Source organism: Centruroides sculpturatus, unplaced genomic scaffold (assembly GCF_000671375.1).
Source record: "Centruroides sculpturatus isolate CEXI.00-Female unplaced genomic scaffold, Cexi_2.0 scaffold862, whole genome shotgun sequence".
Lineage (NCBI taxonomy): Eukaryota > Metazoa > Arthropoda > Arachnida > Scorpiones > Buthidae > Centruroides > Centruroides sculpturatus.
In genome coordinates this window covers 226615-235921 of record NW_019385110.1, presented here as the reverse complement: position 1 = coordinate 235921, position 9307 = coordinate 226615, and positions in this window count along the sequence as shown.

The following is a 9307-nucleotide window of genomic DNA, read 5'->3' as shown; positions in this document are numbered from 1 at the left end:
TCCCCAGTTACAAACGCATTTCATAGAAATTTCGTAATGTCAAGAAATCATACGGTTCTATGCTTCACTGCACTCATCTAATATGAATGTCGTAATTTTAAACTAATTTATTTAAATATATATTTATTTAGTAGCGCAATACATTAACAAAGTTCGAATAAAATTCGCGAGTTTCGATCTGAATGATTAATCAAAATGATCGAGAAGATATCCTTTGAATATTCAAGACGACAATCTCGTAGTTGATCAGATTGTGAAACAACTCACTCGTTTATTTTTAAACTCTTTAAATTCAATTAGTTAATCTACAATCTTGGCATTATTTTAAGGCAATGAATATATTGTTGACTCATTTCCTTCCTCGAAAGTATTTGCTGATGAAATAAAACAGTAAAACTTACAACAGGAATTATAATAATAAAAGGCTAAACACGATAGATCCATTCATTGCATCGAGTAAGGATTTCACGAAAAGTAATTTTATAATATACTATTAATGCAAAAAATTATGAAAAATATTCGAAATTTTTGAAATTCGTAAAAAATGTTACTGATTTTTAACATAAATTACATAAAGCTTTCTTTTTACTTATTAATGTCTTGGAATTATTTATTTAGTAAATAACTTTGTTTCAATATTCGATTCCATTATTCCCGTGTATATCGTTTATTATATAAAATTTATAAAATAATTATTAGTTTACAAGATGAATAAAGTAAGCACGAAAAAATTAAATTGTAGATAACTGAGATCAAATGATTTGGATTAGTTTGATTTAAAGGAATACAGCAACGCAAAGCATGGGCGATTTTGCAACGAGAAAACTTTCTATAAAAAACTGGCTCCTATTTAGGTGTTAAATAGGGAAAGAAAACTCCACACGGCCAATCTAACTATTAGTATTCAATAGTTTGTCCACTTAGACATTAGGGGACAGGATCAAATAGATGAAACAAATTTCCTTATAGTTCTGGAAACCTAATAATGGATTTATATAAAAATTTTACAGCTATTTTAGGTGCTAACTTAAAAGTTTAACCTAATTTTCTATTATTCACTTACCTGAGTAAATTTTCAATAAATCAGTTCACATTCAATGCTTGTTTGGTTATTGTCTATGAAAAAATAGATGGGTATATAATAATAATGCTAGACGTTGTTAAGAAATAATCTTAAATTGATATTAACCAATTTTTAAATTCAAAAAATTGTTCAAAGTGCGATTCATTACGAAAGAACGCACAATGTAATTCTATAAATAGAAAATATAATTATGAACACGATTGTTAACAATTACTTGTAAAGTAGTTAAAGTAGTTCTATTTATTTTTCCTGTTTAAAGATTTGAAGTATGTTAAATGGATTATATTCTTTATGTTATTACGTAATAATGGTTTGTACGATTTTATGGTATTTTTTAACAATTATTGAGCAAATTCTGACCACTATTTATGATAAATAATCATAAATAGTGGTCAGGATTGATCAATAATTGATAACAAAGTTTATTTCTACTGAAGTAAATCATAGAGGAAAGCTCGATCTTTACAAGATATGAAATAGTACGTTTGCATTTAACATTGTATGTACATATGCGAACAGCTGTCATATATATTTATTAACAATGTTGAAGTTAAAATTTAAGACTAAGTCTGTCAAAAGACAGTCGCCGTTTGTTCACTTTCACTGTTCCGGAATACAGCCTTTGACAGCCGATCTTTATTTGTCGCCAAAACTTTAAAAATTCCCTTTAAAAACAATGAAAAAAATATTCGAATTAAAAAAAAACAAATATTTTTTTTTAAAATTCGGAGCTGGTAACCCCACACAGACATCTTTCTTTTCCATCCGTGCTACATCAGGATCACATTCTAGCTTTTTTATCTACCCAGGTAGATACTGCTAAATGTACAGTACATTTGGTAGGATATTTTTTCTTGTTTTTAAAGGGCATTTTTAAAGGTTTGGTGACAGAGTAGTCTACAAAGAAATATCGATTGTCAAAGGCTGTATTCCAGAACAGTGAAAGTGAATAAACAAGCGACTGTTTTCTGACAGACTTAGTCTTCAATTTTAATTTCAACATTAATCACTATCCGAAGAAAAATTTTTTATTAACAATGTCTTCTAACAAAGTAGAATTGGGTGATGTATAGCTTACGCAGGAGGAGCAACTAAAGTGTTTTATTTTTACTTAAGATGTTTTTAGAAGGAAGAGCTGTGCTTAATGCAGAACATTTTTGTGTGGTTTCGACACTGAAGATTTTTCAAAGTCCAAGATTTACAATATTCTAATGTAGCATCAAGTCATCGTGAAATTGTGAAATCTTATTAACATTAAAAGAATAGTATTTTCAAGTACGAAAATAAGTTCTGAAGTGAAGAATTGATTTGAACAAAAATAAAGCAATATTTATTAAGAAATTAAAATATAATATCATAAATGGTTGAGAGTTTCAATTATTATTATAAACGGAAAAGACACGAAAAAGAGTACAGAATAATAAGAAATTAAACAATCTATTGTATACGTTGCTTAACGCAAATGTTCACAGTTAGTATGCACAATACTTTTTGAAATAATCACTGAGACAATAAATTTAATAGGAAATATTTTTCCCAGCAATATGTAATCAGTCAAACGAAAATGTAAAGTACAAACAAAAGTTTTTTGGGTGATTCATTTCCAAATTTTAAAATATGCAACCACTGTTCACTTAGAAAAATGCAACTTTTTGAAAGACAAAGATGCAAAAAAATATTGTTTGTTTGCTCTTACATTGTGGTACACTGCAGCAACGTTTGGCTATTTTATTGTTTTTTTCCGAGTTCTTGCTAAATTCATGGCATTAAAGAAAATAAAAACAAATAAAATAGGCACAGATAACATTATATAACAATACTAACTTCTTGACTCCCGTAGTATTTTCATCAGTACTCTAAACTGACACTAGAGTAGAATTCGTTTTGAATCGCAAATTGATGAAACAAATTCAATATTCGATTTCATTATTCCCGTGTATATCGTTTATTATATAAAATTTATCTTATTTTTTAAAATGAATTATTAGTTTACAGAATGAATAAAGTAAGCACGAAAAAATTAAATTAAATTCGTTTTGAATCTCAATTTGCGATTCAAAACGAATTTAAAATTTAAAAATCTCATTTACAATTTTAAATGGCCGAAATGACTAGGTTCCGATTAATTTGCTACAATCTAATCTACTATTCCTTTAACGATGCTATTGCAAATAACTTAGATCTTGTACGAGTTGCATTCTTGAATATTATATTCATTAGACCTAAATTCATTAAAATTTTCATATAGAGTAATGTTAAAATAAAATAAAACAATCTATAAGTTAATTCATATTTACAAATTTGGTATGACTTTTGCAAATTTCAAACCATATCTAACACTAGAAAAGTATATCAAAGAGGTGTATCAAATTTAAAAAAAAAAAAAAAACGTATTTTGTACAGGACAAGCAATTTGAATATTTTTAAAAATAACTTTTTATTTAATTTGCTTCATTATTTTTATACAGTTTTATCCAAAAATAAGTTTTATTAACACAAAATATAAATTAACACAGGAGAAACTTTATACGCAATTTCTCTTCCTCTCAATTTTTGTAACATATTCATAGAAAAATTGTTTTGATACAATCGATCTCAGTAATTCACAGTTTCATTTTTCTTTATAAATTTGATCGAAACATCTCGTGAATTTAATTAATTTAGATAGTCTATAATTCATAAATCCGTTATTTTACAAGATAAAAATTCTGTCAAAAGAATTATCAAAAATTTAACTTAAACTTTTAATTAAATAAAATAATTAAATTTATAATAAAATATTAAAAAGAGAACAGAGGAGAACATGTGTCGGAAAACACGTGTTGCAAAGGCCCACAATGAAGAATCCAATATATTCACTCTAGAATCAGTGTTTCCCAATGTGGGGCCCACGCCCCACAGGGGGACAATTTGATTTTTAAGAGGGGCAATTCGAAAATGGACTCGTCCAGATTTTAAGTTAACCGTACAGCCGCTGTATATGTTAGGGGGGCATAAGAATTTTAGAAAGGCTTAGGTGGGGCATAGCACAAAAAAGGTTGGGAAACACTGCTCTAGATCATTCCACTAAATTAAAATTCGTCAGATGGTCTATAATTCTAATGGTATCTTTGGTTAAGATGTGGACTCTTAATTCTCTGTGATATCAACAAAACTCTCATTTTATTTAAAATAAACTTTAATCATGATATTTATAAAGCAAATTTTTAATTAAAATGATTTAAATTGCAATATATTTAATATATTATTTAATTCCTCTACATGGATCTCTGAGCTTGTTTAGCAACTTGTTCTGTAACTTAATTAATCTACATTTTAATCTCTAAAAACATTTTGTACGATTTTATAGTATTTTTTAACAATTTTAACAATTTTAAGTTAGCACCTAAGTTAGCACTTGTGTAGAGGCGTAGAGTTTTATGTTGTCCATAAAATCAGATAATATGCATTGAATTCTGTTGTGTTTGATGTTGTATGTATATTTAGTGTTGTTTAATCTCTGAAAACATTTTAATCTCTAAAAAATTTGAATTTTGAAAATTTTAACCGCTTTTTATTATTAAACTACAATAAGTTAAATTTATTTGAATATTTTCATATAAATTTTACTAGAGAAAAATTGGTAATTCAAGAGCAGCAACGTTTACACTTTTGAGATTTGGTGAATGATATGAATGAAAATCCATTGAAATAATCAACAAAAGTCAAATAAATTTAAAGTTTCAAGAGGATTTAACACTCCGACTGCTTTTGTTCCATTGAAATCAATGAATATTTTCTAATTGTAACTAATCCAAACAAAGTTGGAGTAAATGAAACTAATTGAATCGCTTTCATATCATTATTTGATCCATGAAAAATAAGATCTATGCGTCAAGAATATAAATTTAAATATCAATTAAGCGATAAGTTAGTTCTAAATATAACGTTTTATTGTTTTTCAGTATTCCAAGATTTAATTTAATATATGTACTGTATATATTAAATTATATGCATATATATACTGTAATAATTGACATAATAAAATAAATCATATATAACATAAAACTTAATAATTAAAAAATTATCTGTCTTTATTGTTTTATTGCTGTATTCATGTATTTTTATGGCCGATATCTGTAACTGGCCAGACTCAATCTCACCTCTCTCAGACTGTAAATATATGTATTTAAATTTCTATCAGATAATGATTTAATTATAAAGAAAATATAAATTTGATTTTAAAAATTTCTAATTAAAGTAACAATTTTTATAATAAATTTATCTTAAACTTGTATTACAAAATACATAATATATACTGTATTTTTAATATAAAAAATCATTAATTATAAATTTTATTTATAAATAAATTCCAATTTATTTTCTAATTATTATTATTATTATTGTTATGTGATGTTGTTGAAATGTATTCTACACGATATATATATATATATTAGTGCTTAGTCCTATGCCGGACCAAAGTCAGATCCTAACTATAGAAAACAAATATTTTTCTTTACGTGCTATTTGTGTGTGTATCTGTGTTTAAGAATTTCCTGACTATGTCAGCCTTTCGTACAATGATATATGTGCTGTTGTAAAGCCCTAATATTTCAAGATTTTTGTGGGTGTGTGTGGTATGACACCTGTGCAAGAAAGACTGCTGGCACAATACGTACCTCATCCATTCTCCACAGACGTTTTATTGTGGTCGAGATCTGAGTATTTACTAATTTTTTTTCTTTACTGTTTCTGTTTACTGTTTTTGTTAGAAGCTTACACCCAATGTGATGTGTTGTATAGTCTCGTGCATTTCTCCATGAGTCAGCCAGCAGTTTGACGCAGTTCTATTAACATGATCCTGGCTGAGATCGTTGTGGTGTCTAACGTAGAGCTTCTTCTGAATCCAACACTGCCTGATGGTGTTTGCATTTTGTGTAATGTGTTAGATCATGGTAAGTTTAGTGGTGTACTGTTTTTGTGTGCAAGAGTTACAACTTTGTGTAATTGTAATCTTTCTTGTTTTCTAAAGAAAAATTCTTACACTGTTTGTATTTGTTTATACTGTAGTACAGGTTTAAAATACGTATGAGGCATCGTCTTCCCGCTTTACTAGGAATGGTCAGCCTTTCTATCGACGAATTAGGGTGGGGTTTGTTGTGTTTTGGTAATGTTCATGTTTTCGTTTGAAGTTGTTCTAGTTCTGTGTGTGTCCAATTTATAACTTCAAATGAATTCCTGAATATTGATGTGACATATGTGTTAATTGCTTTAAATGTCTTTTGAATTCATCTGTGTTGCTGGTATCAAGTTTAATCTGATGTATTCTTTTGTTAGTCCTCATTTTATTTGTGCGTGTTCTATGATTCTTCTATTTGGAATCATAAATATCAAAATTTGTAGATTTTGCCATCATCCATGGATTCAATAACTTCTCCATTTCCGAGTATAAAATAATCTTTCTTCAGGATTCCTTTTTCTATGTGAAGTGTTCTGCATTTACCTAGGTCAAACTCCATTTGAATGTGTAATATCTTTTATAAGCCGAACTCTACGTGCCTGCGAAGACCAGAGAGACCTGGCAGGCACGTAGAATTCGGCTTATAGAGGATTTTACACATTAAAATTGAGGTTCCCCATACAGAAGCTCCATTTGAATGTCAGTAGGGTCTAACTTCTAATACATGATTTAGTTGTTCTTGTGTAGATGCGTAGAGTTTTATGTTGTCCATGAAATCAGATAATATACATTGAATTCTGTTGTGTTTGATGTTGTATGTATATTTAGTGTTGTTTAACTCATTAGATAGTGAGTTTAAAGGTCAGACAGAGTGGACCAAAGTGGACTTAATGGGTCTTCCTGGAAAATGCCTCGTCTTTTGCGTATTTGGTTTATTTTGATGTATTGTCGTGAAGACTGTAATTATTATTATTGTAAAAATTAATTTTAAAAAATTGCTCTATAAATTTATTTATTTATTACTTATAAATTGATGATTAGAAAGTTTTAGAATTATTTTTTGATGTTTTAAAATATTTAATTGTTCAAAAGAAAAGTTGACAAAAGTTCAACGTGCTCTTGAAGTGATCATTATGTTTCTTTTTTTTTATGGTGACAGGTGTTATGCACTTTAATTATTAGATGCAATAGATGAAAAGAAAGAAGGACTCGCCCAATTTTTTTTCTTTCTTTTTTAATCTTTCATCATATGTTTGATAAATAACTTATCTTTCTCATGGTATATAATTCTAATATTAACCTTCTCTATAGTTAGTGCTTAGTCCTATGCCGGACCAAAGTCAGATCCTAACTATAGAAAACAAATATTTTTCTTTACGTGCTATTTGTGTGTGTATCTGTGTTTAAGAATTTCNTTATTACAAAATAATATTCCGAAATTTTAAAATATTTACAAAATATTTTTTCGTAAATTTAAACAATTTCTATAAATAAAAGATAGCGATTTTTAATTTTTTTAAAAAACTTTTTCTATTCACTTAAAATTAAGATTAGAAACAATTTTAATAAATTAATTAATCAATTAGTCAATGAAATTATTCAAAATCAAAATCAAAATTAATTAATTTTGACGATAAGCACCCTGACTGATAAGTAAAATGATAAATGTTAATTAATGAACTTCAAAAAAAAAATTGTTCTAAAATAATTAAACATCATAAAATCATCTTAATAATTTAAATAAATATTCAAAAAATAAAATATATAATTTTTTATATTGTTTTCCTAAACTTTTTATAAATTTTTCCATTTTATCTGATGCTCTAGACTCTAGAGCATCAGGATCAGCATTAATAATACATATCATAATATAAAATTGATAAAAACAAGAATTATATCCTTTAAAGAATATTTTATTTATTTATTACTTATAAATTGATGATTAGAAAGTTTTAGAATTATTTTTTGATGTTTTAAAATATTTAATTGTTCAAAAGAAAAGTTGACAAAAGTTCAACGTGCTCTTGAAGTGATCATTATGTTTCTTTTTTTTTATGGTGACAGGTGTTATGCACTTTAATTATTAGATGCAATAGATGAAAAGAAAGAAGGACTCGCCCAATTTTTTTTCTTTCTTTTTTAATCTTTCATCATATGTTTGATAAATAACTTATCTTTCTCATGGTATATAATTCTAATATTAACCTTCTCTATAGGGTAGAAAGATAATATGGTGTTGAATATAAATTTATTTATTTATTTTTTACTTAGAAAATTTGATATTTTATTGAATTTATGTAATAAGTTATTTATATTTTACATATTAAAAAATTATTTTAAAAATTGTTTTGAAGGTTAAATGTAAAAATAATGCATTTTATATACTTAAAAAAATAAGTGAATTTTCGAAATTTTGATGATTAAAAATGTTAAAATTTTCATTTTTGATTGTTTAATAAAAAATATATTGTGTTTTAGGAAATAATATTTAAAAAATTTACTTTTTAAAAAAAATACTGCATTTATCAGGCCTTGTACAGAGTTATACTAAGATGAAAAAAATAGTCGTAAGAAATTATTTTTCTTTTATATTTCTTTTTGAAAGTAAAATATGAATAAAGTGTATTACTTGTTGTATTATTTTCTAACGTACTTTATAAAAATGTCTACGTATAAGGAAATCCATAAACTTCTTACAGCAATTTAAAAACTAAAACAACGCTTTTTTAAACAAAATAATGATAATTTATAATGTTATATTTACTGAAATAAAAACTTATATATATAATTTTAAGTCATTTATAACCAGGCATAGGTAGAGGCACTAGTGACAATGCCATTTGGTTAACATTCTGAACACAGAAAAAGCCTCAATATTTAAACTTAAAACTCTGGAGTCTCTCTTCAATTTGGGGGTCTCACTGTTTAAAAGCTTAATACAAAACTGATATAGTGGCTAAAAATCTATTTTTATTAGTTTTATTTACGGGATTTGATAGTTTCTGAAGACGGATAGAAACCTCACAACTTTTATATATTCACTCTTACTCCCTGATTATAAAAATAGTCATATTTTTCTATGCTTATACTATATAATTAAGGATGTTATTAAAATAGTATATTAATTTAGTCATATAATTAATTTACCTAAGAATTAATAGAAAAATAAAGAAATCTCTTATAAAATGTGATAACTTATATACATTATATACATATTATAAATTCAATCCATATTAAGTTAGTTACTGTATATCAATATACCATTTACCTAGGTCAAACTCCAT